Below are 25,816 nucleotides of genomic sequence, written 5' to 3' on the forward strand. Positions count from 1 at the left end.
CGCGCACCGCGATGAAGAGTGGCCCCCGCTTGCGGCAACTGGAGAAAGCCCTCGCACAGAAACGAAGACCCAACACAGCCATAAATAAATAAATAAATAATAAATAAATAAATAAAATAAAATAATTTAAGATGAATGAAAAATTCTGCTACAAGGTTTATTTTAAGAAAAATCATAGCCATATTTATGATAAAAAGTTACAGAAAAGCTACTTTTGTAATGATAGATTTTAAAAAATCATGATCATAATGTAAACAAATACTATCCAATCTTTAAATTGAACTTGAGATCACTTTTGAAAAGAAAACTTATTCTCTAAATACTGTTGAGTGAAATAAGGATGCTATTCAATAGCTTTCTATGGTGATAAAAATATTCTATATCCATGCTTTCCAATACACTAGTCACAGGCACACAAGGTAAGCAACACTTGAAATGTGGTTAATGCAGCTAAGGGACTTAATTTTTAAGTTTATTTAATTTTAATTGGTTTTAATTTAAATAGTCAGATATGGCTCATGGCTACCATTAAAAAAAACCAGTGAAAGTCTATGGTACCTTTTGTTTGTTGATCCTTCTGCCCTTCCTTTCTTTACTTTCCTTTAAAGCCTCTCCTATGTCTCTGTCCCTCCCTCCAGATTCTACTTGTTAGGTAATCCTCACTCTTCTCCCTCTATTTTCTTAGCCAGTAACATCTGCTCTCATGAGATAACTTAATAAATGAATCTTTTTCAAGGCATAAAGAGACTTGATGTGCTACTAGCCATATAAGTATTCCATTTTAAATTTAATTTGTATAAATTCCATTTAGAATTTAAGCAAAATTTGACCTTCTGCCAAAAAAAAAAAATCTCATGAGAATTTCACACATTAAGCTGAATATAGAGGTAGTAAATGAAATTATTTTTCATCATACAATAAGGGAACTTCCACATTCACTTTTTTTTCCACATTCACTTTTTAAAACATTGTTGCTCTGAAGACAAGCAATTAGATTTATTTAGTGAGGATGCTAAGTGCTGAACTATGACCAAAAAATGGAGAAACTATAACTTTGCTGAATATATTAGCTTTAGTAGTTTCTTGTGGATTCTTTAGAATTTCCTATATATAGGATCATGTCACCTGTGAATAAAGATAGTTTTACTTCTTCCTTTCCAATTTGGAAACTTTTATTTCTTTTTCTTGTCTAATTGCTCTGGCTAGAACTTCGAGAACAATGTTGAATAACAGCAGTAAAAATGGGGATTCTTGTCCTGTTTCTGATTTTATGGGGGAAGATTTCAGTCTTTCACCATTGAGTCTGATGTTAGCTGTGGGTTGTTTTGGTTTTGTTTAATATAAATGCCTCTTTATCATGTTAAAGAAGTTCCCTTATATTGCTACTTTTCTGAGAGTATTCATAATAAAAGGTGTTAGACTTTGTCCAGGTGAATTACTTCCAGGTCACTAACATCCTGTAAACAGCACCTAGCATTGAGCTTTGCACAGTCAACAATTTAATAAGTGTTTGCTGAGTTAAACCAATTTGAAAACAGCAAACACCAAAAACCTGGAATCACATGTCAAGAGATGTTCTTTGAAGAAATTATCCTTAGAGATTCATTTGGAAAAGTTGGCTATTTTTTTCCCCACACAAGCCATGTAACTCACATTGGAGTTTTTTAAAAATCACCTTTTACACTAAATAAATTTTAAAATATGGAAAGGGTTAAACTCTGACACCTAACACCATTAGCAAATATAGTTGTCTAAAAACACTGCTGAATTGAAACAGGCTCAGTCAAACGGGGGAGTGGGAAAACAAAGCCACTGCCCGAGCCTTCTGTAGAGAGCACTTGTAGCCTCAGTAGCCTATGCCAAATATAAAAGGTTCCTCGACAGCTTAATGTTGAATTTGAATATCTGAGAGTTTCCTCTAATTAGATCATATGACATACAGTTTTAAAGTCTATCAACATCAGAGTAGTGTTTTGCAGAAAGGGACTCTGTGGCTTCCCCCAGAAGTCTATATTTTTCCTCCTGGGTACATCTGTGGCATTTCTTGCCAGGTATGATGGCCCCAGGTATGTTATTTTCCTTTCAGGCAGCCTAACTGGACTTTGCTGATGAAAAAAAATCCACAAGGAACATGCAGTACAAAATAATATTTGTCACTGATGTGGTAGAAATAGAAAATTACACAAACAATTTGGGAATTATAGGTTCATCACCACTGGGGTGAAAAGTTATAGACCATTTCTCACCCTCAATTATCCATTGGTTCCTTGCTGTGCCCAAGCCAAATACTTGGTTTCTTCGCATGCTTCTCTAACTTCTATTCACCAAGATCTAACACTCACAAATGCCAGCCAGGAATGACACTGGCCAGGTTCTTGGTGAATACCTTTGAGGGCAATAATATATGCTTACATGGAACTCATAATTAATCACTAAACTTCCCTTTGGGAAAAAAAACATATTTGGGGGTATATTTTACTGTCTAGGGGGCAAGAAATGACAGGATGGGAAGAGAGGAGAAGCAAGTAAGGGGGGATGATTGAAAACATTTGACTTGGCTTGAAATAAAAGTACATATTTCACACATATTTTTTACCAACCCTAAAAGACACCCTGACTTCGAACATGCTGAACAGGAAGCCATTTACTGTTGGAATGCTTGCCGGGCCCATCCAAAACACACACCCTCCCAATACCCCTGGGCTATCTAAAAAGGGTTGGGGTGAAAATATTTAATTTATATGTGCAATCCTGCTTCCTGTTTTATTTTTTTCCTCTTTGCCAGCTCTGTTTTTCAACTTTGTGAAAAATGATAGGAAACCTATTTCATCCCCCCCCCCCACCGCCTTTATTGACCCAGCTGTACATTCTACCTCAATTTATAGCTCATACCTGGCTTGAAGACCAAAGGAAGAGAGAAAGGTAAAGACGGATGTTAAACTCTCATGATTACTGTGGCTATAAAGGAATCTGGGTGGAGGAAAGCTTGCTGCGGTATCTATATCAAGGGCAGGAAGATGTGGCACAGGGGCTTGCTTTGGCTTTCAGAATGTGTGCATTCAGTAGTATGCATTCAAAAAGAGTAAATGGAAGGGTATAAAGAGGAGGGGAAAAGAAAGAATTTTCTGCGTATTAGATGAGTGACTGGAGACACCTGAATCCTATCAAATTTCAAAGAAACAGTCCTGGTTATCAAGAGGAATTTTAAAATATTTTGGAGAAGAAAATACAAAGACCCAAATAATTAAAATTTATAATTCAAGCAAAAGATTTTCCAAAACTTTAACAGTATTGGAGTGCTTTATATTTGGTTTAACATGGCAGGTATGCTCTTTTAGAATAAAATGAGTTCCAGATGGGTGTCCTTTACATAGTATACCTGTTACCCTTATTATTACATTTTGATTTCTTGAGAATGCTGAGTCAATGTGCAATAAAACATTTGAAAGAAAATCTGAAACCCAATGGAAATCCAGCAAGTTTGAAGTTCAGATTTCAAAATTCTTGAACTCAATCTAATTTTCCCAGAAAGCTGACCACACTCAATGGAAATCCTGTCAGAGGAAGAGTTTTATAATTGAGCAGTTTATTTTAAATACTTCAAAAGAGGTGGGGAAACCTGTAACTATCTGAACTCAAATAAATATTTCAACATTGCCTTTTGAACCTATGTTTCAATTTAATTTCATATCAGATTAACACTCTAAGTGGAACACCATCTTGGGAAATTCTACCTGTCACCATGGACTTTACAATGCTTTAATGTCAAGTTAACTGGTTTACCTTAAACTTTTGCTTCGAGTTGATAAAGGCAAAGCAGTTAAACCACTTTTACATTCTTGTGGAAATATTCAACTGTACAGTAATACAGTTCCTTATGTCTTTTGTTAAACCAGCTTTCAAAGTTTACAAGCAAGAAACTGGATAACATCAATTTGTACTTTTGAATCTGAAAAGCAAGTCAGACCTTCTATTAACCTGAAAATATTGCGTGGCCACAGATGCACATTGCACTCAACACCATGCAGTTCCAGTTGAGACTACATGACTGATGCGTATCGTTGTAACATATTCTCACCATGGCTTATTTTAAGGGAGGTGATGTGAAAGTAGATTTATGATTTATTTTCAAGGTAAACTTGAGTGGATTATCAGTCCTGCTTCACTGTCCTAGTGATGTCAGCCATCTGAAATAATCATTAAGACTGCTGTTACAAAACTCCCGGGAGCAATTTTCACATAACATTATATCTCCTGGAATTAAGTACCATTGCTGTATCATAACCAGTTACTTGTGAATTGTGCCAACCAATGGTAAGCTGTTAAACCAGCTCTTGAGGTGGGGGAAGAGGCTGATTATAGGCTTTGTGCTGATTTCTATGGTATAAATATTCCTGCCAAGGTCAATTTCAAGGTACCACCTTGATGATGTCACTAAATATATGTATGTATAGGCTGGTTCCAGCACATCGCTCATGTCAACCACCCATGCCCCCAGAACCAACAGAATTTATCAGCAGGGGATTTCCTTCCCTCTGAAGTATATTTAGATCCCAGACACCTTCGTGCTCTACATCTGCTGACCAATGAGCCAAAGAGTCATGAAGCCTGAGGCACTAGGATCAACTTCGGGTGATTAAGCTCTCAGCTCTCCCTTGGAGAGTCTAGTTGACCTTCCTGACCTGCTCTGGTCCTATTTCTCCCACTCTGGACCTCCTTCTGTGCCCTGACCCTGTGGCATCCAATTGGCACATGCAGTGTCCCCCAGGGATGGCTGATTAGGGGTTTTCTTCACTTCTACTATATTCTTGCCTCCTAGAGTTAAAATCTAACTCCAATTCTCTTAATCGTAAGTCAAGCCACCTTCCCCAGGTAACAACTCAAACTGCACTTGTCTTAGGGTTTGTCTACTGCAAAAAGTCCCCAAAACCTTTTTCCCAGTTATTCTCAGACAAGGTCTTCTAACCCCAGAGATTGGTATTTGCTTGCTATGGCATTTTTACTACAATCCCTGAATTTGGGTTTTTATAGGTTGTAGTCTCTTTACTGAGGTGGAAGGATCTATAGAGTGTCCTGTCTCCACTACTTCTTTTTGCTAAACTAGTCCCTACAAGCTCTTCCCCATTTCCACATTGTGCTGTTACCGTCCTGGGAGCCATTCCTGATAGACACTGCGTAGGACTGAGTATTCTTCTCCATCCAACATATTCACTCCCAGTATTTTCAAATATGAAGGTCACTTTAAGGTCAAGAAATTGCTCCAACCCTTCCATGTGTAACTACAATTTCAACATTTTTAATTGGGTGACAAAAATTACTATGATTAGGAAATTTTTAATCTAATTTATATTTTTTTGGATCATGACAGCCACTCACATATATTTAGATTTGATAATGCACACGATGCCCAGCATGGCACCTGTACAGAATAGTACAGAATATGTTAGCTATGGTTTTGTTGATTTTGTTCTTACTCTAAAGATATTACTTCACAAGCAGGCTGCTAAACTTGCCTCCAAACTTGTCCCTCTACAAACCACAAGCAGAAGGAGTCATTACTCTCAAACCCATTCTGATCAGGTCATAAAACACAAATTTATTTAAGTTTTCCAATGTTTCCCTACCAAACCAAGAATAAAATACCAACATCTTGCCTGAGCCTACAATACTCTTCATGGTCTGGACCCTGCCTAAAAGCCTTCTTTCTTTCTTTTTTTTTTTTTTTTAATAATTTGTTCTTTTTTTTTTTTTTTTTAAATTTTATTTATTTATTTATTTATGGCTGTGTTGGGTCTTCGTTTCTGTGCGAGGGCTTTCTCTAGTTGTGGCAAGTGGGGACCACTCTTCATTGCGGTGCGCGGGCCTCTCACTATCGCGGCCTCTCTTGTTGCGGAGCACAGGCTCCAGATGCGCAGGCTCAGTAACTGTGGCTCACGGGCCCAGCTGCACCGTGGCATGTGGGATCTTCCCAGGCCAGGGCTCGAACCCGTGTCCCCTGCATTGGCAGGCAGATTCTCAACCACTGCGCCACCAGGGAAGCCCCTCTAGCCTTCTTTCTGATCCTCAGATCAAACTTCTAGCCTTCATAGGACCGTTACCCTGTTGTCTTCTACATGGCATACTCTTCCTGTAGGTCTGCACATGGTCTCCTTTTTAGTCATCAGATCTTGGTTTTAACGACACCACTTCAGAAAGAACTTCATTGGCCACCCAATTTAAATAGCCATCCAGTTACTCTGTATCACATTACCTTCTTTTAATCCTCTGCATAGCAGTTTTATCCTTATCTGCTGTTTCTATTGTTTATTTATTTACTGTCTATCTTTCCCTAAGCAGGGATCCTAAATATCTTAGCCATCATATTCTTAAAGCATCTAATTTATAAAACATCTACTTTATTCAGTCTGCAAACAACATGCATGTATTATTGCAGATTCCTTACAATAAGTCCTTGGGCTTGTCCCATCTATGGCCAACTACATTAAATGATACTCCCTCTGAAATCTAACAAGTCACAATCCTCACCCAACTATATGAAGTTAAAGGCAATAGTATCTATGTTCCAAACCTTGCGGGTTAATGGCGAGGCTGGCCAACTACTACCTCCCAGTAGATAGCCATTTCGTCTGCCTTCTCCCAGGTCCCTATCTTGACATTGCCAGGCATCTCTGATTAAATGCCTCATAATGTAACTGAGAAGGTATATACTATAAAACCTAGTTCTCTAAAATCTGAAATTTTAGCATCCTAAGTATTGACATCACAGTAAATTGACTGCTTCATCCCTAGTTACTGCAGTAAAAAAGAATAGGATACGAGGAAGTCTGAAAGCTATCCTATAGAAGCAGAGCCTTCTGGGTAATTAATGGTGGAGAGTCTTCTAGGGAACCCTCAGCCTAGGTGAGTTGGGACTGAAGTCATGGAGCTTCTTATGCAAACCATGTCTAGAAATTTTATAAGCAAGTGTTTTTGCTGAAACTACTTTCACATAGGAGGCAAATTCCTCTCCCCTTCATTCTATATAATTAGCAGAGAAAACAAATTTTAAGAACAAAGAATATCATTCATAAAATGTGTTTCACAATAAATATGAATTATCCAACTGAAGCTTGCATTGCAGCATACAGACTGAGAATTTGGCAATAGTGACTGCCAAAGAGTGACAGTACAGACGGAGAATTTGTCAATGGTGACTAATCCAGTATGGACTGGCAAGGAATAGAGAAACAAAATGGAAACCAGAGTAAAAGAGAAGAGATCCGAGATCATGAGGGCAGGGATACCTGGGCAGTGTCTAAGTTTCACCAAAACATGAAACCACCTGTAATTTGATTCATATATTGTTGGTAGTTGCTCTGTATGTGGGTTAATTAACATGGTATGATAAATTGTTAGAGAACTAACTAATTCATTCATTCTTTGATAAAGATTAAACTAAAGAACACATCTTTTGAAATTAATAAGAGAGGTAAACTTGAATCAAGTGGCTGCAATTCTACATTTTTAGTCATTTACCCAGTGAAAGGAAAATAGTTTACAATCCCTGTAGCAGTCTTTCCTAAAATGCTGCGCTCCGCTAGGAAGTGTTCCTCAAGAAAGGAAAAAGAGGGAGTGGCTTTGTATGCTCATATAGGTTCTGAGAATACTGGATTAAACAACATTAACATGTTTATATTCAGCTGCTTTGATAAGCTAATGTGCAAGATATATCTAGAAGGGTAAAGAATGCCATTTGGAGATGACCATGGACTACTTTTCTCAAGAAATATCTATTAACATCTAAGGAACAGTATGTGAGAAACATTGGAAGCAACCTAAGTGTCCATCAACAGATGAATGAATAAAGAAGATGTGATATATACATATATATATACATATATATATATATATAAAATGAAATATTACTCAGCCATAAAGAAGAATGAAAAATTGCCATTTGTGACAACATGGATGGACCTGGAGGGTGTTATGTTTAGTGAAATAAGTCAGTCAGAGAAGGACAAATATGTATGTTTTCACTTATATGAGGAATCTAAAAAATAAAACAAACAAATGACTACAACAAAACAGAAACTGACTCAAGATACAGATAACAAACTAGAGGTTACCAGAGAGGATGGGGTGAAGGGAAGGTCAAAATAAATGAAGGGGATTAAGAGGTACAAACTACTAGGTATAAAATAAATAAGTTACAAGGATGTAATATATGGCACAGGGAATATAGCCAATATCTTATAATAACTTTGTATGGTATATAATCTATAAAAATACTAAATCACTAAATTGTACAACTGAAACTCATATAATATTGTAAGTCAACCTTAATTCAATTTTAAAAAAAAAGAAAAGGAAGTTTTATTCAATAAATAATTCTGTGAAAAAAGGTTAGCTATTTGGAGAATACATAACATTAATCTTTACTTCAAATTATAGTCAATATACATTCCAGATGTTTAATGTTTAAAAAAAAAAACCTAGGAGAAAAGATTGGACAGAGATCTTGAGATTTTAGATTTACTAAGCGCAAAAGCTAAGGTCAAAAAAAAAAAAAAAAAACCCACAAAGATAAAAGGTCAGTAAATTTGCCTTTAAAAAATAAAAAATGTATGGGTCACAAAAAGCATCCCAAGCAAAATTTTTAAACAAAACTTGAGGAAAACAGTTTCCAAATATCTGGCAGATCACAAGTTGAAATATTAATATGTCAAGAATTTCTATAAGCAAATAGGGAAAAGGAAGCAAATAGACAACTTACAGGGGAAAAGTGTATAATAAAATTTTTTTTTAAACTATTCTAAATAGCAGTCAAAGAAGGACAAATTTAAATTAAGACATTATAATATTAGTATAAAATGTTTCACATAAAAATTTTCAGTAGTATCATCAGTGTGGTGAAACAGACAAGGTCCTTAGCTGGAAGTGGGAAGGTAAAGCCCTGCAATCTTTCTAGAATGCAATTTAGTCATTCATTTAATGTTTTGGGCTCTGTAATTCCACTTCTAAAAAAATTATCCTAAGGAAATAATCAGATGGAAAAAGACTTAGTTACAGGAATGTTCATCGTGGCTTAATTTTTAATGACAAAAATGAGAAATAGCCCATCTAACATTATATTCATTTAATCATGCTATAATGATAATAATGGCTCACTTTATTATTAGTTAATAATAATAATGGCTTTTTAATAATAAGGTATAGTGGATTACTTAAGTTATTATTATAATGATAATCATACTTACTTTGTGCCAGGAATTATTCTCAATGGTTTGATAAATATGGATTAACCCATTTAATCCTTACAACAACTATGAACTTTGTACTCCTATTTTTATCTCTTTTTAGAGGTGAAGAAAGTGAGATACTGAGAGGTTGACTAACTTGCTCAAAGGCACTCAGTTGGCAAGCAGCAGAGCTGGATTCAAACCCAGGCAGTCTGACTCCAGGATCCATGGCCTTAACTCCTACCCATATTACCTCACACTTCTATCCATAAAATAGAACGTGAAACAGTCATTCAAATCTTTTCAAACTCTATTTACCGACGTGGAAACATGCTTACGTTATAATTAGGGGGAAATCATTATGCAAAAATACATGTGTGGCATTATCCCAATTTTGCTAACATGCAAAATACATATGAATAAAAAAAGTTAAAAGGAAATATATGCAAAGGTCAAAGGAATCATCTCTGCCTGGTAAGGAAGTTGTGAGCAATTTTCATTTTCACCTTACACTTTTGTATATTTTGTAAAGTTCTAGTGAAGACATGTTACTTTTATAATCCGAGAAGACTACAAGTCATTTTTTTAAGAGAAAAAAAATATTGGTACACAACTAGAATAATTTGCATCCTCTTGTCTTATTTGCCTTTCTGACTGCATTCTCAAGCTATTATAAATGGCCTTAACTACACTTACAGTAATGGGAGAGCCATAGCTACAGAGTTATAGAATTTCTTCCCCATTTTTGTACCTGAAATGTTGCTTTTAGCACATTCTTCATGGTAAAATTGAAGACATCCCTCAAGGGTGTCATACTGCCATTGCTGAAACAAAGAAACTCCAGAGTTTAAAACTTCCAATTCTGCCCATTGAGAGATAGGACAATTTATGAAGAGAAAATGATTCTTTTCTTTTTTTTTAAAGACATTAAAACATTCCTGTCTATATCCACTGCTATGCTTCTTTCAACCATAACCTATTACCACATCAAAAAAAAAAAAGAAAAGGAAAAGCTTTTTCAGTTTGATTCAGATACAGCTTGGGCTTCTAAACCAATCGAAATAGGTTTATTGCATAGAACCTGCTTTTCTTTGAAGCCTAAACTACTAAAGACAGAGGAGATACACACACACATACATATAAACCGCCTCCCTATACCTAAAAATTGAAAACACTTTTACATGTATTATCTCACTTTATCCTCAAACATCCCTTTGAGGTAATAAAGATACAAACCCTTAGGCCATTGGGAAGCTTTCAAAATAAAGTTAAATTATGACTTACTTATAAAAAAAAAAAAAAACCTGAAGTATTAAAGCTATTCACATACCACAGAGTTTCAAAGTCTAAAAGCTGACCACGAGTAATAAAAAGCAATGTACAAGTAAACAAATGCAGGAATTATGGTCAAGGCAATTGCTATTTGGGGTCTGGCTAAAAGATCTGCAATAAAGTACTGGCAAGGCTAGAATGATTTTCTCATCCTACCAGGGTTTTTTTAAAAATACATCCTGAATGCAATTTATTTGTTTATTTTTTCCAGGAGCTCTTTTTGTCCTTGTCCTTTTCAAACCCCACTTCCCTTAAAAACCACCCTCCAGCTCCTAGATCACTGGACATGAGTTTTTAAATCCATCTACACAGGAGTGGGTATCTGGGTCCCAGATGTGACTGGAAACACCAAGGGAGGGTATGAGTGTCAATAACTGAGTTAGCTGCTCACGGCCTTTAGTTTGCCCAGAAGCAAAACAGAAATAACAGTGCGAATTTTAACTTTTCACCTGACTGGGGATACAGACTGTGGCTTAAAATTTCTCTCCCCTCACCTAAGAAGAAAGAACTAGCTGGGCAAATCATTTAGGGAACTATGACACAGGTAGAACTTGATTCCAGTCAAGCACAGATCTAATCTGGCCACTTCCTCCACCTATGATTTCAATGATTTCCCTATTCCATGGGGAATAAAATCCCAACCACCTGACCTGTCCTGAAAGAACCTCCACAATTTGATCTTTTGCTTCTTTCCCAAATCAATCTGCCTGCCTAGTGTAGCTAATACACAACTCTCAGAATGCGCCATGCCCCATCTTGCCTCTGGGCCTTTGCTCACGGTGACCTTCTCCGGGGTGCATCCTTCCCTCCACCTCCACCAGCTGAATTTAACAAAAGTAACTGTGATCATTAACTGAGCTCCTACTTTGTGCCAGGCAGTGTTCCAAATGCTTAATATTTATCATATCATGCAAACCTCGAAACAACCCTGTATTGTTCCTCTCATTATTATTCTTATCCCAAAGGGGAAAAACAAAGCACATAGAAGTTGCAAATTTTGCCTTAAAGATCCAATCAACACAAGCTTTGGGTGCTTTTTATTTTGTTTTAGATTATACTCATTGAATCATTCTTCTGTTATTTACTGTCTCTGCCTGTTTTAGGTCATTATCACAAACCGCCTACTATGACAACTACTTGTTCAGTGGGTTCTTGAGTGTAGGGAGGGTATCTCTCAAAGTGGGGTCCAGGTAACTTTGGGGTCCATGAGATCTTTTCAGGGGCTCTGTGAAGTCAAAACTATTTTCTTAATACTACTAAGAATTTATTTGCCTCTATGGTATGTAATATCACACACCAAAAAAATGGTTGCAGAAGCAGATATAAGAATGTTGCTGTCTTCCCTTAAACTAAGCATTAAAGGTATTTTTAGAACGGAAAACAATGCCACTTTTCTCACTATTTTATTGTTTTGGAAAATAATTATTTTTATAAAATGTTTATGTTTACATGTAATGAGTTTATTATTTTTAAATAAATTAACACATACAAATTTAAATTTTTTTCAAACATAATTTCTAATATGGTAATTATTGATAAGTATAACCCACACAAACAAGCTCAGAAGGTCCCAGTTTCACAAATATTTTCACAGGCTTCTTACTTCCTCTGAAATATCATTTCCACTTAGAGTCATAGATTGCCTTCCCCTAAAGTCATTTAAAAGAGTATATTTTTCATCCAAAGTTTTTAATAAGATGCACTGTCTGATAAAACTCTGCTCTAAAGCTGAAGTAACCCGGTTGACATAATAGCAAAGTGGCTCCCCCCACAGAGGCCTCCCATTTAAATTGGTGCTTCAGCAAAATTACAGATTCATTCACATCATGAACCTTTGATCAAAGCAACTTATATGTCCTGTTTCTCTTGCTAGTACAGAGAACACACATCCCTGGGTCTTATTCTTTTTTGTACCCTCACATGGTGCTTAGTACTGACCTTTTACATAGTAGGTGCCAAATGAATTTTTTGGACTATTTTTGACTAGGAAGAAATCTTGAATTGCCATAAAATATTTTTAAATGTACATTTTCCAATGAATAATTAACATGTTAATTGCAAGATTTGTTTCTCCTTATTCAAACAATTCTACTTTGTTACAGTTATGAGTTTAAAAGTAATACAGTCTACTTCATTTAAAAGATCCTATAATTCAGACTTCATGATAATTATACACCAGACTTGTCCAAAATAGTAAGAATTAGTAAATTATATTGAAATATACTAACAAGATAACTGAAAAGTACTACAGAGATGGTATTATACCAAGCCTTGCAATGTCCTTAAAAGGGCAACATTATTCTCCAGCTATCAGGTGATCCACACTTGAGATGCAGCCGAGATAAACATTAAAAATTAGGATGTTTATCTGAAGTGCCTGAGTTGTCTAAATTGGTCTGGAAGTGTCCTAAAATATTTCCTTCTGAACTAGCCAGAATCCCCAAGAGATCGGCCCAGCTATTGTGAGTTGGTTCTTCTTACTCTGACACCAAAGAATAAAACTAAATGGATTGCTAGGAAAAAGGGAAGGAAGATTCTAATACTACAATAACTTCCTAAACTTGACCCATTTTAAATGTGGTTATTTTCACCAACAAATTTGTGCATCTTTTGTTATTCTCAAGAAACATGGATCTAAAACTATTTTCCTACAGGAAGTTTTATGTGAACCAATTAAAGGGATACAATGAGAATTAATAATCTAGCCCAGATCTCTCTGAGTAACCCCAGCAGTCTGTGTTATTTCCTGTATGTTGAAAGGCAAATTTTTTTTTTAATTTTTAAAGTTTTAGATTTAATTACCTGCTTCTGCTTGAATTTGTATTTGCAACCTTTCCTTAACTTGTTTTCTCTCATTATTTCAACAGATATGTAATAAAAAACTAAGTATATTCCAGGGAGTATGATGGATATTAGGGATTCACCAGTGAACAAAACCACCACGGCCCCTGCCTTCATGGAGTTTACATATTATATGTGAGATGCAAAGACCACAAAGTATATAAGTATAAACTATGATACATACCATAAAGGAAAATCTGGGCTGTTTTAGTATAGTATAGCAAAACCTAATCAATATCTATCTTTCTAGTAGCATTTATTTACAATACTGCACAAAAACACTGACATAATGCATACTTTTTGATGTTGATGATGCTATATTAATAATTATTATTACCAATCCTTCCCTCACATGCCTGCTTGATTCATTTCCCTCAAGCAGAGTTTTCATTATGTTGCTCCTCTACTCAAAAACTTATACCTTCTTTTCTGTCTTTATTCATTCATTCACTCAATCAACAAAAACTTAATGTGCTCCTACTACAGGTGGGGAACTGTGATGGACACTGGAGATAGAGATCAAAGACATAATCCCTGCTTTTCAAAGAGACAAACAGATAAATAAAAAGTTATACCTGGTGGCAAGGGTGATAGGGGGTGGGTACAGAATGCCTTGGATGAGCTTGGGACTGACAGTTAACCCTGCCTCTGGAAAAGTGTTTCAGGGGTTTTGGAAACTCACTAGTACTGCACAAGGTGCTAGAATGATACAAAACTGAACAAAGCACCATGCCCACCCTTGAGAAGTTTATGATCAAATAGGAGGAAACATTTACCCCCCCGCCAAATGGCAACAGCGCCCATTCATCTTCCAAGTCCCAGTTTATATCCTGCTTCCTTGCTGAGTTCTTGAACAACCGTCCTCCTCTTAAACTCATATGATCTCTTCTGACTCAAAGGCCAGGAGAGCCCTTCATGCTGATTCAACTTACATACTCATTTTACAGTAAGGACAACAAGGTCACAGTGGTGTCTTGCCCAAGATTTCACAACTAGGTATGAGCAGGGTCCAAACCAGACTCAAGGTCCTGGCTTCCAGACAATTTTCCATCAGTACTACAACACTGCCTCTTAATTCTCTTCTATTATGTTTTATTATTAACAGTTTCATGACTATGCATGTTATTTCTGCTGAAAATTTTTAATCCCTTCAAGTGCAAGGACCATATCTTATGTATACTTTGCCCTCTAAAAGTAGCCTCAATATAGCATAGCATAGCCCTGAGGTCATGGTTAATACTAGTAAATACCTATTTGTTTAAATTAAATTAAAAAAAAATACTATTTTTAAAAGCATTTTTAAATAGAGAGGGCAAGCTGCTAAGATAATGGGTATATCCTGGCAACGACTATTAGATAAACTAAAAGCCAAGGAAGTAGAGAGACCACAGAACACATTTTGCCTAGTGTTAGATGTGAGATTGTGAATTTCCATGCTTTTTTGACTGGTGTGAAGGGGAGTGTGACATCATTCTTGAAACGTAACTTTAGAGTCCCTGATTAAAAAAACCCCCACAAACTATTTCCATTATCAAATCAAATGTTCACCTTTTCCACAAGATCCTTCTTGTTATAAAGATCCTTTACTTTTCAGAGTTTAGAGAACTTTATTATGGCTTTTGATACATGTTACAACATGGATGAACCTTGAAAATATTAAACTAAGTGAAATAAGCCAGACATAAAAGGATAACTGTTGTATGATTCCACTTACATGAGGTACCTAGAATAGTCAAATGCATAGAGACGGAAAGTAGAACAGTAGTGGTTACCAGGGGCTAGGAAGAGGAGGGAATGAGGAGTTATTGCTCAGTGGATATAGAGTTTCAGTAAACTAGGTTTAAAAAGTTCTGGACATGGATAATGGTGATGGTTGCACAATAGTGTAAGGAATACCACTCAACTATGCATTTAAAATGGTAAAAATGGTAAATTGCATAATTATACATATTTTACCACAATAAAATAATAAAATGACAGAAATTATGATGAAAACCAGGGGAGACTTCCCTGGCGATCCAGTGATTAAGACTCTGTGCTCCCAGTGCAGGGGACCCGGGTTCGATCCCTGGTCAGGGAACTAGATCCCGCATGCCTCAACTAAAATATCCTGCATGCCGCAACTAAAACCCAGTGCAGCCAAATAAATAAATAAATATAAAAAAGGAAGGGAGGGAGGGAGGAAGGAAGGAAGGAAGAAAGAAAGAATGAAAGGAAAAGAAAACCAGGGGGAATAAAGCGTGTATTTTAGCTATTTGAAAGCAGCCTTTTTGTCTCATTCCATTGTTCATCATTGTGTAAACACAGCCTCTGAGGGTATGTTATTGATGAGCATAACAGACTCCCTAATAGGTTTTCATAAGGGCTTCTCAACAATAAATTATTTTAATTGTCAAGAGACTAGACAGATGTTTTATGTTTAACCAAAGGTTACATGGCTCCTTAGACATTAGAACCTACTTTACAGAACAGAAGTTGGATCTCAGGAACTTAGTTGCTCCCATTTTTTTTCTCCATTTGGAAGTCTTTATTTCCTTCGGACAATCAGTTTTACTGTAGTCTTCCATAATTCATTTTGGGTGCAATAGGTCACACATGTTTATCTGGAGCTCTTCCTTGTGGGATGAAACACTAGCAAAGCTATGGACTTTTGAAATATGCTAAACATTAAATATAATGTGTTTATTATACATATAAAAATACTGGCCTCATAACAGATATGACCTTAGCAATGGGGGAAATATTTTCCAATCAGATAATCTCTCAGATGGGATGAAAGAGACATAGACTTGGATTTTCCTGGAAACTAAAGAAATAGCTGAATTTTTTCAGGCGTTCCCAAAACAATTTTGATAATCAACATAAATTAACCTATTTTTTACTATGAAAGTATCTACTTATATCTATTTCAAGTAGTAATTAGAAATAATGGCAATAAATGCTAGTTCAGTTGTAGTAATTGATTGCTATTAACATTGAAAAAGTGGACACAAGTCTCTCTATAAATATAATAATAATAACAATAAAAATGGAAAAGTCTCTTCACTCTTCACTTTTACAGAAGACCAGAAGTGGAATAGTGTTTTATAAAAGCATCCTACTTTCATATCCCTCAGGTCACACAGACCTCTAAAGGAGGCTTTAAACCGATATGAATAAATAAATAATCTCTTGGCCAAAATTTGGTAGTTCTTTCGCTTTTATTTTTAAGTGGAACAGAAAAGCATTGAAGTTGAAAGGATTATAGGTTAATGCTTTTAGAGTGAAAATGAGAAAAAATTTCTGAGTAGTGAGAGAGGAAAAAGATCATTTTTCCAGTTTTTTAATCTTCATTTTTAATTGGACCAATGTATATAATATAAACTAAGGGAACTTGCAGAACCATACTAACAGTTTTTACTATTGTTAATCATTAGTATTTAAATAGCACTACAGATTCTTTGTATTGCTATATTGTACCTAGGTCTTCCAGCCATTTCTGATTGGGAATGACCCATTCGAATCATCAGGATAAAAGTCAGCTATGGCAACCAGCATTCGCTATGTGTTTATGTGGGTTTTAATTTTTATATACATTTGGGGAAAATTCTCTCAAATTTGCTCTAAATCAAGTCACACTCAAAAGATGAGGTTTTTTTTAAGACTGCACTTCATGCTGATGCTCATAATTAGCACAGTTAGAGACAAAATTGTGAGGAGATAGTTTGATTTTTCATGCTACTTCATTATGCCCCTGTACTCCTCTTTCTCTTTTACCTTAATAAAAACATTTAAAAGTAAACTTCCAGGCAATTATATTTGGAACGAAGGGGAATCTTCTGGTACCCTGCATTCAGGTAAGGAATACATTGTTATCTAACCAGATTTTTGGATTGTAGATTTAGGAATATTTTCCATGATATTTATTTGGACCAGAGAGAGAATTTAGAGATACTGTATTCGTTTATTTACTTAGATCATAAAGAGACCCAAGCCCAGCCCCTTCATTTTATTGATTGTATGACTGTTGAATGTATGAATCATGACTTGAGTCTTAGTTCTAAATGAAACAGCTATATAGAAGGGCTGCCTAAGTGCAATCACATCTTAGCATCAACATAAAATTGAAACGAATCAACTAATTTTCTAATCTATTACATCTCCAGCTATATGGGTGAGGGCAGCCAGACCAGAACTTGCACCGACATCTCTAGGATCAACATACTAGTGTAATTTGCATGCAATCAATCATGGCAAGGCTGTGAACTGCAACACCTCTAAGGAAACCTTAGAAAGAGGGAGTTCCCCCTTCACAGGCTATGAAAACAAAGCTGGAGCTTTTGTAGTCAGTGAGGACACTGCTGTCACTGCAGGGGAGTATGATATCCCTCCACATTCCTATAGCTGGAAGGTCAAGGCTCCAGCCCAAGGTTCTGGGCTGCACTTTGAAAGGAGTCTTCTTCCAGGATCCAGTCCCCCTGGGTGGCCCAGGCAGTAACAGAAAAGAGACCAAGAGCATCCCCACATACGAGGCCACTAAAGGATCACTGCAGGTATTTACCTAGATAGATATCATTGCCTTTAACCCTTACCTAAAAGGAAGTTTTAGCCTTCATAAAGTAAATGCGTTAATGGGTAATTCTTTTTATATTGAATAATCCTATAATAAATATAAGTAATTTGAAACGGTTCTCTCTAGTCAGTTTTATTAATTAAATGGAAACGAGTGAAATAAATATAATGTGGTTAATGGTAAATCTGAGGCTCCTGTAGCCTTGAAAAGACCCAAGGGATTTCAACCTGACTTGCCTGAATATCACACATATAGCAGAGCACACACTAAAACCCCAATTACTTGCTTCCCAATTCAGGCTGCTTTCTACTCCATCACACTGCATCCTGTAAAAATATTTCCTCATTGCTAAGATGAAAATTACATAAATTACAAACACATAATTTTAATTGGAATTCAGTGAGTGAAAATATTTTCTAGAAGACAAAGTTGAGGCTTTCCCAGGATTATTTTATTATGGCATCCAAATTTTATTTATCACATCATGTAAGAAGCTTCCACCAAAATATGAAAACTAAGTAAATTTAAATTTATTTTTGACAGATCTAACCAGAATTTCAATAGTGAAAAGTAGTGAGCTAAAATGATGAAATATTAATATTGCCTTTCATATAAAACCATACTTCCTTGATTCTAAGTTACATTTCAATGTCTTGAAATCAGAATGTGTCTTAAAATCAATGTGTTCACTGTCATGCACAAAAATGTATGTAAATCAATGATTACAATACAATAAATGTAAAAATGACAATCTGCTAAGCCATTAAATTTGAACCCAACTACAAAACAAATGAAGCCTCATATCTGAGATGCTGAAAAAGTTCCTATAGCTGCAGACAAAGAGTTTAAATTTCTCTTTAAAAAAATTAATCATTATTCTCTTTGTGTCCTTAATGTCATCCCAAGCCAATGAAGGAAGTTGAGGTAGTCAATATAGAATATATCTCACATGTTTTTCCACTGCAGTCTTTTTGCTTTCTAGTCATAATTCTAATGTTGATTTATAGAATTACAGAAGATGTCCCTCAGGTCCCACTGAAGAAAGCCTACTTAGTTTTCTCTTCAGCACACTCTGGCCTCATTCTCTTTTGGAATTCAAAGCTAGCCTGGCTCCTGGACATACTCAGAAACCACTCAATGCTAGTGGTGCTGTTATAGACCAAAATCAGAAGAGGCAATCAATAAATCTCCCAATGCTGAGAAAAGAGAGGCCACTCATTTTTTAAAGCTGGGTTTGGACTCATTTCCAAATATCACCTCCCTGGAAGCTACAAGAGATGATTACAAAAAGAGAGAGAGAGAGAAAAAAAAAAAAAAACCCTTCCAGCTACATATAGTCAGTCCCCTTCCCCTACTAAAATAGTCTCCAATGCTTTTCTCCCCATCCCAAACTTCTCTTGCCACAAATTCTCCCTTGGCTAAGGGAAGTGTCCTAACATCTCTAGATTTTATCTTTTCCTCATCTTTCTCTCCAAAGTGGATTATATGGGACAAGTCTAATGATGGCATGAAATGAAGGAATGGAAAGAGGGGGAAAATGTGAGCTCAGATGAATTATTTCTTGACACTTCCCTGCTCATCATGCTGCCTTTTCTCCAGCACCGCCATCTGGTCTACCACGCTATGCCCCAGGCCAGTCCTTTCTCAGCCTGCTCTGCCCCTGAAATGAAAAGCCTGGCACCATCAAGTCTACTTTTCCATTCTAATCCTTTATGAACCTAAAGTGTTATCAATATGCAACTTTGTCTCCCCTTTAAGATCTAGGAGGATATGGAAGAAGCTTTTTCATACCCTTTATGTTATGCCTTATTCTAAGTAAAAGAAAAACAAAAACAAAAAAACTGAATGGGGCTGAGGAAATCGGAGAGCATTTACACACACACACACACACACACACACACACACACACACACTGTCTTAAACATAGTGACAGATTTTGCAATTCTATTAAAAGAATGCTCCATTTCAGGAGCTTAATATATTTAAAGGCCCTTCTGGGGGAGGCTGAAGACTTAATAAAAAAAACTCAGCCTTTACTAAGTGGCAGAATCACCACCACTTGGGTGTATTATGCTCTCAAGTCAGGATAGGTTTAATTCTTGACTCTTCTATTTGCTATCAGTGTGATCCTTAGAAAAGTTATTTCATTTTCTTGTGCCTCAATTTTAATAATCTGTAAAAGATGGTGCCTACCTAATATGGTTATTAAAGAGGAACAACTGAATTAATACACACTGAGCACTTAGAACTATATCTGGCACATGGCAAGCATACAACAGATACTATTATCATTATCTAAAACATTTCTACAGGGACTTCCCTGGTGGTCCAGTGGTAGAGAATCCGCCTTGCAATGCAGGGGACACAGGTTCGATTCCTGGTCAGGGAACTAAGATCCCGCATGCCGCGGGGCAACTAAGCCCACGCACCACCACTACTGAACTCGCACGCCTCAACTAGAGCCCTCATGCCGCAAACTACAGAGCCCACGTACTCTGGAACCCGCGCGCCACAACTAGAGAGAGAAAACCCGCACGCCACAACTAGAGAGAAGCCCGCGCACCACAGCGAAGAGCCTGTGCGCCGCAACGAAAGATCTCGCGTGCTTCATTAAAGATCCCGCATACTGCAACTAAGACCTGACGCAGCCAAAAATAAATTAAATAAATAAATAAATCTTAAAAAATAAAAAATAAAACATTTCTACATAGCCGGCAAATTTCCAAACATCCTTATGAACTGGAATCTGTACACAAATTGGTGACTCCTATAAATTCATTTGACAGGAAATTTTAGGAATATATCCAGTTTGTATTGAGTAGAATGACAGAGTGTTTATGCACAGCTAATGAACGGTAAGAAAGAAGCTTGACTTTTACAGCTAGGATTTTAATTTCACACAATATATCTTTGGAGGGCCAAAACATGGAATTAACTTTCAGGGGATTATGTGTAGTGTTTCCCTCTGAAAATATTGAGAAAGGAATAACTAATTCTCTTTCCTGGATAACTTAGTCACCTGCTTAAAGGCAGACTCTTAAACAAGTGAATCTTATGAAGTCCCTTTGAGTCCTATTATTCTGTTTTTATACAGGGTTTAGTAATCAGGCTCTTAAGAGGATATCTCTATAGCCTTCCCTGTTTTGAGGCCTCATGAAGGCTTTCTTCAGTTCACCCTCCCTCTACCTAATACAATTTTTCAGGGAATGGATAACATTTCAACATCAGAAGTGACTGATGGCTTCCAGGGCCTCTTGTGGTTAATACTGTATGATCTTGCTGTGGTGGGCCAGGCCCAGGCCTCTGTAACTAGGTGATACGATGAGGAGACCACTGTAGTATGTCAACTGGTGTACAGCAAGGAATCCTTTATATGGCAGTAGATTCTGTGAGTGTGAATGGGTCCCTCTCCCAGCCTGCTGGTACAAAAGGTAGGAGTCTGCATTAACCCCATTCAAAGGGGTTAATGAAAAAGGGGCAGTTTCATTGCCCTCGTGACCTAGTGGGTTGCTGTCAAGGCTGCACTGACCCCTCCATTGACCCTCTGCTATGTCACATCAGGGAGCATTAAAGACACAGTCTATTCACTGTGTCCTTCTCTGTTAAATATCCTGTTAAATATACTTCTTGGTTTGATAGTAAACCAAAGGGAAAGAACTCGAACAAATGGAAGTTCTTCTAACCCAAACTGACTTTTTGTTAGCGTGTCGTAATTCACTTACTATTGGGTGTTAAGAATGGATTTGACATTATGCCAGTCCAACCAGATACATTCATTATGGTCTGTTTGGGTTTCAAAAGTAACATATATGCCAGTCCCTGCTCCTCCCACCCCCAATGCCATTTCAGTAACACCTGAACAATATTGACAAGATGAGAGCTAGCCAAAGCAAGCTATTATGTTTCTATAATCCAGGCTCCTTTTGTGATGTTCAAGGACCGCTCTTTTTCTCCAATAACACCAAAGTGCAAACTCAATTATTAGAAACCATTGTCTTCTTTTAATGTGAGAACCTCTCTAATTCGATGGAAACCCCCCACCCCCCGCAATATATCATGTATTTAAGCTGTAACTATGGGTCAAATTCTATAAAGGATATAACATCCTAGTATTACCTACCGGGTTCACATCTACACTACCACTGGCTGTAAGAACTAGAAGCTGTCACCTGATAATTTTCTGCACTTGAAGGTGATCGAATGAAAAAATCCTTCCCATCAAGACTGTTAAGTCCAGGCCAGCAATACCTCCTGGAGAACACTTGTTCAGGTTACATTTTACCATTGCAATGATAGCATTAAGGGGATACAGTACAGAAAAAACGTCAATCCTAAAAATGCCACAAATTCCCAGAGAATCAGAGCGCCTGCCTATTTACCACCTGACAATCATAGCCTGTGACAGCCTAGAGCCTGTCCCTTCGGTCATGCCTTGGACCATTAGCTGCCTATGTCCCTGAAATTAACCTATGAAAGGGGCATCACGCTTACAACGCACAGGGCAGATCCAAATTAAATCTCTATTGAGACCCAAAGTGGAAAATTCTGAGCCCCCTCCTCTTCCCTCAACTCTTTCCCCTTTTAAAATTGCCAGAACAATAACAAAAAACTGCTTTCCTTGGTATTATTTCATGTTGTCCCTCTGGCTCTTCTCTCCCCCTCCACCTCTCCACCAAATCTAAAACACTAGGGAACTCTGGCCTCAAGGGTGCTAGTCTGTTACCTTAGAGGCTATTTCTTTACAAGGCAGTAGAGTACAGAGGGCATGCCTTTGCTGCTTACCTTGGCAACCATGAATTGCTGAATGCTGTACTCATGAATGCAAGTCATTCACTGCCATCTGGATATGCCCACAGGTATAAACATTTTTTCATGAAAGGACCAGGGAATACACATTACATCAATAAATCTCTTGAATGACAAAGTCATCCCATATGTTGGAACAGCCATATCACATTAAAATTAATATAAGACTCTAATGGTATTGCTTCCAGACAAGGTCAAATTAAATGTTCGGTGTATACATCCTTCAGCCTTATCAGACAAACAGCATGAGTCAGGTTAGGGAATGAAATACGAAGAAGGGGGTAGAACTGTAAAACGGAAGACCACTGAGTTTGACCCAAGAATAAATACACTACCTTGAAGAGTCTAGGAGAGCTTATTCATTTCTCACTAGCATTTCTCTAGGTGGAAACCAAGAGTAGGAATTTTTTTCCCTTGGGTTGGTGAAAGAAGATTGGCATTTACTCCATTCAAAGGCATTTTTATGTTCTTCATAGACAAACATTACAGATGAAATTCTTAACATATTTATAAGAACACAGACCTTGTACTTCACTGGGGGTCAGAGGTGGGGAAGAGGGTGTAACAAGGGCTCTCTTATGTTTTCCTGTAAACAAAGTTGCTATGAACCTTGGAATTCAGTCATACTCAGCCTTAAACTTCAATTCTTCCATGTGTCTACTTTTTTATTTGGATGCTGTTATACTTTGGTGTAAAACACTTTAATAATTTACTAGTTTCTCATATATGATGTCTTTTATACATCTATATCATACTCATTCACACACACACACAAACAGAAGGAAAATAAATAATTCTAGTCACACCCAAGCTTATATAATCAAAATAAAATTTCTCCCATGAACCAAGACTTCCCATGGAAAGAGATGAGGGGAGAGAAATCTTAGCCAAAAAACAGTTGGGATATTTCTAATACTACAAATAATGGGCACAGGGAAGGAAAAGCCAAGAATGGTGGGCAGGGGACAAGCAGGTGTCAGAGTTTTCCTAATTTTGCCACTTTTGAAGAAGACACATCTTCTAAAAATCATTAGGGCCAATGAAAGAACCAGGGAGAGAGCCAGGTAAATTTCTACAAAAATGACATCACTCCTAACACCCCTGCCATGACCACTGATTAATCTGGTCTGGTCTCAAACAAGACTTGGGATGGAATTGGGAACTCTGGAACTACATAACCTCTTGCCATAACAAGAAGTGATATATATATTTTTTCCTTCCTTGGCGATAAAGTTTTCCAGTTCCATAAAAATCTTTGTTTACCAGATATAAAAGTGTTCACTTTTAAGCTGTTAAGTTGACCTTGAGCTTTTTCCTCTCTCCCTTCCCCCTCTGCCTTGTGCCCTTAAAAGTTCAGAGTGTCTCCAACAGTAACTGTTACATTCTGTCTACAAGCCTGGGCTGCCACAGTGATCTAACCTCTTGGAAAAAACATGGAGTTCACCCAAAAAATGAGAGAGACATTCTCTCGCCCCAGCGCCAGCTCGCAGTTTTCAAAGCTCTGGGACAGACCTCATGAATGGCTTGGGGCTCTAGCACGTAAGGTGGCAGCGCCAACGCAAACACTGAAAGCACTTCAGCAGGTGTAAACAGCAGCCGTACACCAGGCCAGGCCCCAGAAGGCAGGCAGTGAAGGGGGAGAAGCCAGGCCACAGGCCCCTCCCTGTGTCACTCTCCTTAAGCTTTCTCCTGTGTCTGGGGACACATGGAAAAAGAGAAACTTCCCAGTTGGACTGAAAATTGAGGAAATCAGAAGTCTCACATTAAGGGAATATAGAAATAGCTTTCCTCTTGGAAAGAGAAAAGTCTTGCTGATGTGTGTACACTTACACATACACACACACACACACATACACACAAAACATCTTTGCAGCAATAAGTCACCTATAATCATTTTGATTTGCTTGAAGGCAGCAAAACTCACCTTTGATAGGTTATGTGAAAAATAAAGCCATTTCTTTCTCCTTTGGAGATTTTGCTCACTGGCCTTCAAATATTCTCAGCGTCCACACTTCAACGACCCACCACACTCTTTTAAAATATACTTGGCTTTCAGTATATTAACAGCAATTGCTGGTCTCAAGCTTTCAACACCGACACAGTCATTAATCTCAGTGGTTCTGATTCAGGATGTATGATTGTGCATTTGGAGAACAAAAGGGAATGGCCCCGCCGCTCAAAGAGAAGGTCATCAAGCTTTTTGAACGTTAAGGTACATGAAGGGCATTACCTCTGCCTCCTAAAATTTTTAAGCTGGACTATCAAAAATTATAGACGTTACTCACTTACATAACAATTTTCTAACAAGATTCCCCTGAGTTTATTAGCTAATCTATCTTCTTGTAAGGGAACTATTTATTTTTAAGTTTATGCTTCTTTATACTTTACCCTATTTTATTTTTAATTGCAGTTCACTCAATAAACTTTGTTTTGATAGCAATCAAATAGTTGTTTTTCACAAACCACTCACTCAACTAGCGTTTGTTGCTATTACAGACACGAGTAATTTATATCTCTATCAACAAATAACATAAAATCTCTTTGGAAAAACAAACTTCAAAATTATACATTATAAAGTTTGCCAAACTCCCTAAACCATTCACATATTGTTTTCATTAACTGCCATTAAAATATTTATGGAAGCACATATTGTGTTCTGAATTCTCTGCTGAATTTTATGGGGGTACAAGTCACAGAAAGCATGGTCTATGCTCTAAAGGGATTCACCCACCTACCTGGGTAGGTTAAAACATGTTTCACATATTCCAAGTTTTATATTTGGAAACTGAGACTTACATGAAATGAGCATTTCTCTAAAAGCCACAAAATCACAGTATCATTGAATGTTGTAACTAACAACTAATAGAGTGTACAACATGATTAATATAATCAACACTGCTGTATGTTATATATGAAAGTTGTGAAGACAGTAAATTCTGAGTTCTCATCACAAGGAAAAAGATATTTTTCTTCTTCTTTTATATTTCTATGAGATGATTGGTGTTCACTAAATTTATTGTTATAATCATTTCATGAGGTACGTAAGTCAAATCATTATGCTGTA

The 25,816-nt window shown here is 36.9% G+C and overlaps 1 protein-coding gene across 16 annotated transcripts in view; it reads right to left on the reverse strand.

Annotated features, from left to right (window-relative positions):
* LOC309666889 (uncharacterized protein) overlaps positions 1–25,816 on the reverse strand; it is a 307,631-nt gene that overhangs the window by 200,317 nt on the left and 81,498 nt on the right. The gene's annotated exons all lie outside the window — the stretch shown is intronic.

The sequence above is a fragment of the Balaenoptera physalus genome (genome assembly GCF_965194825.1).
Source record: "Balaenoptera physalus genome assembly, chromosome: 9".
NCBI lineage: Eukaryota > Metazoa > Chordata > Mammalia > Artiodactyla > Balaenopteridae > Balaenoptera > Balaenoptera physalus.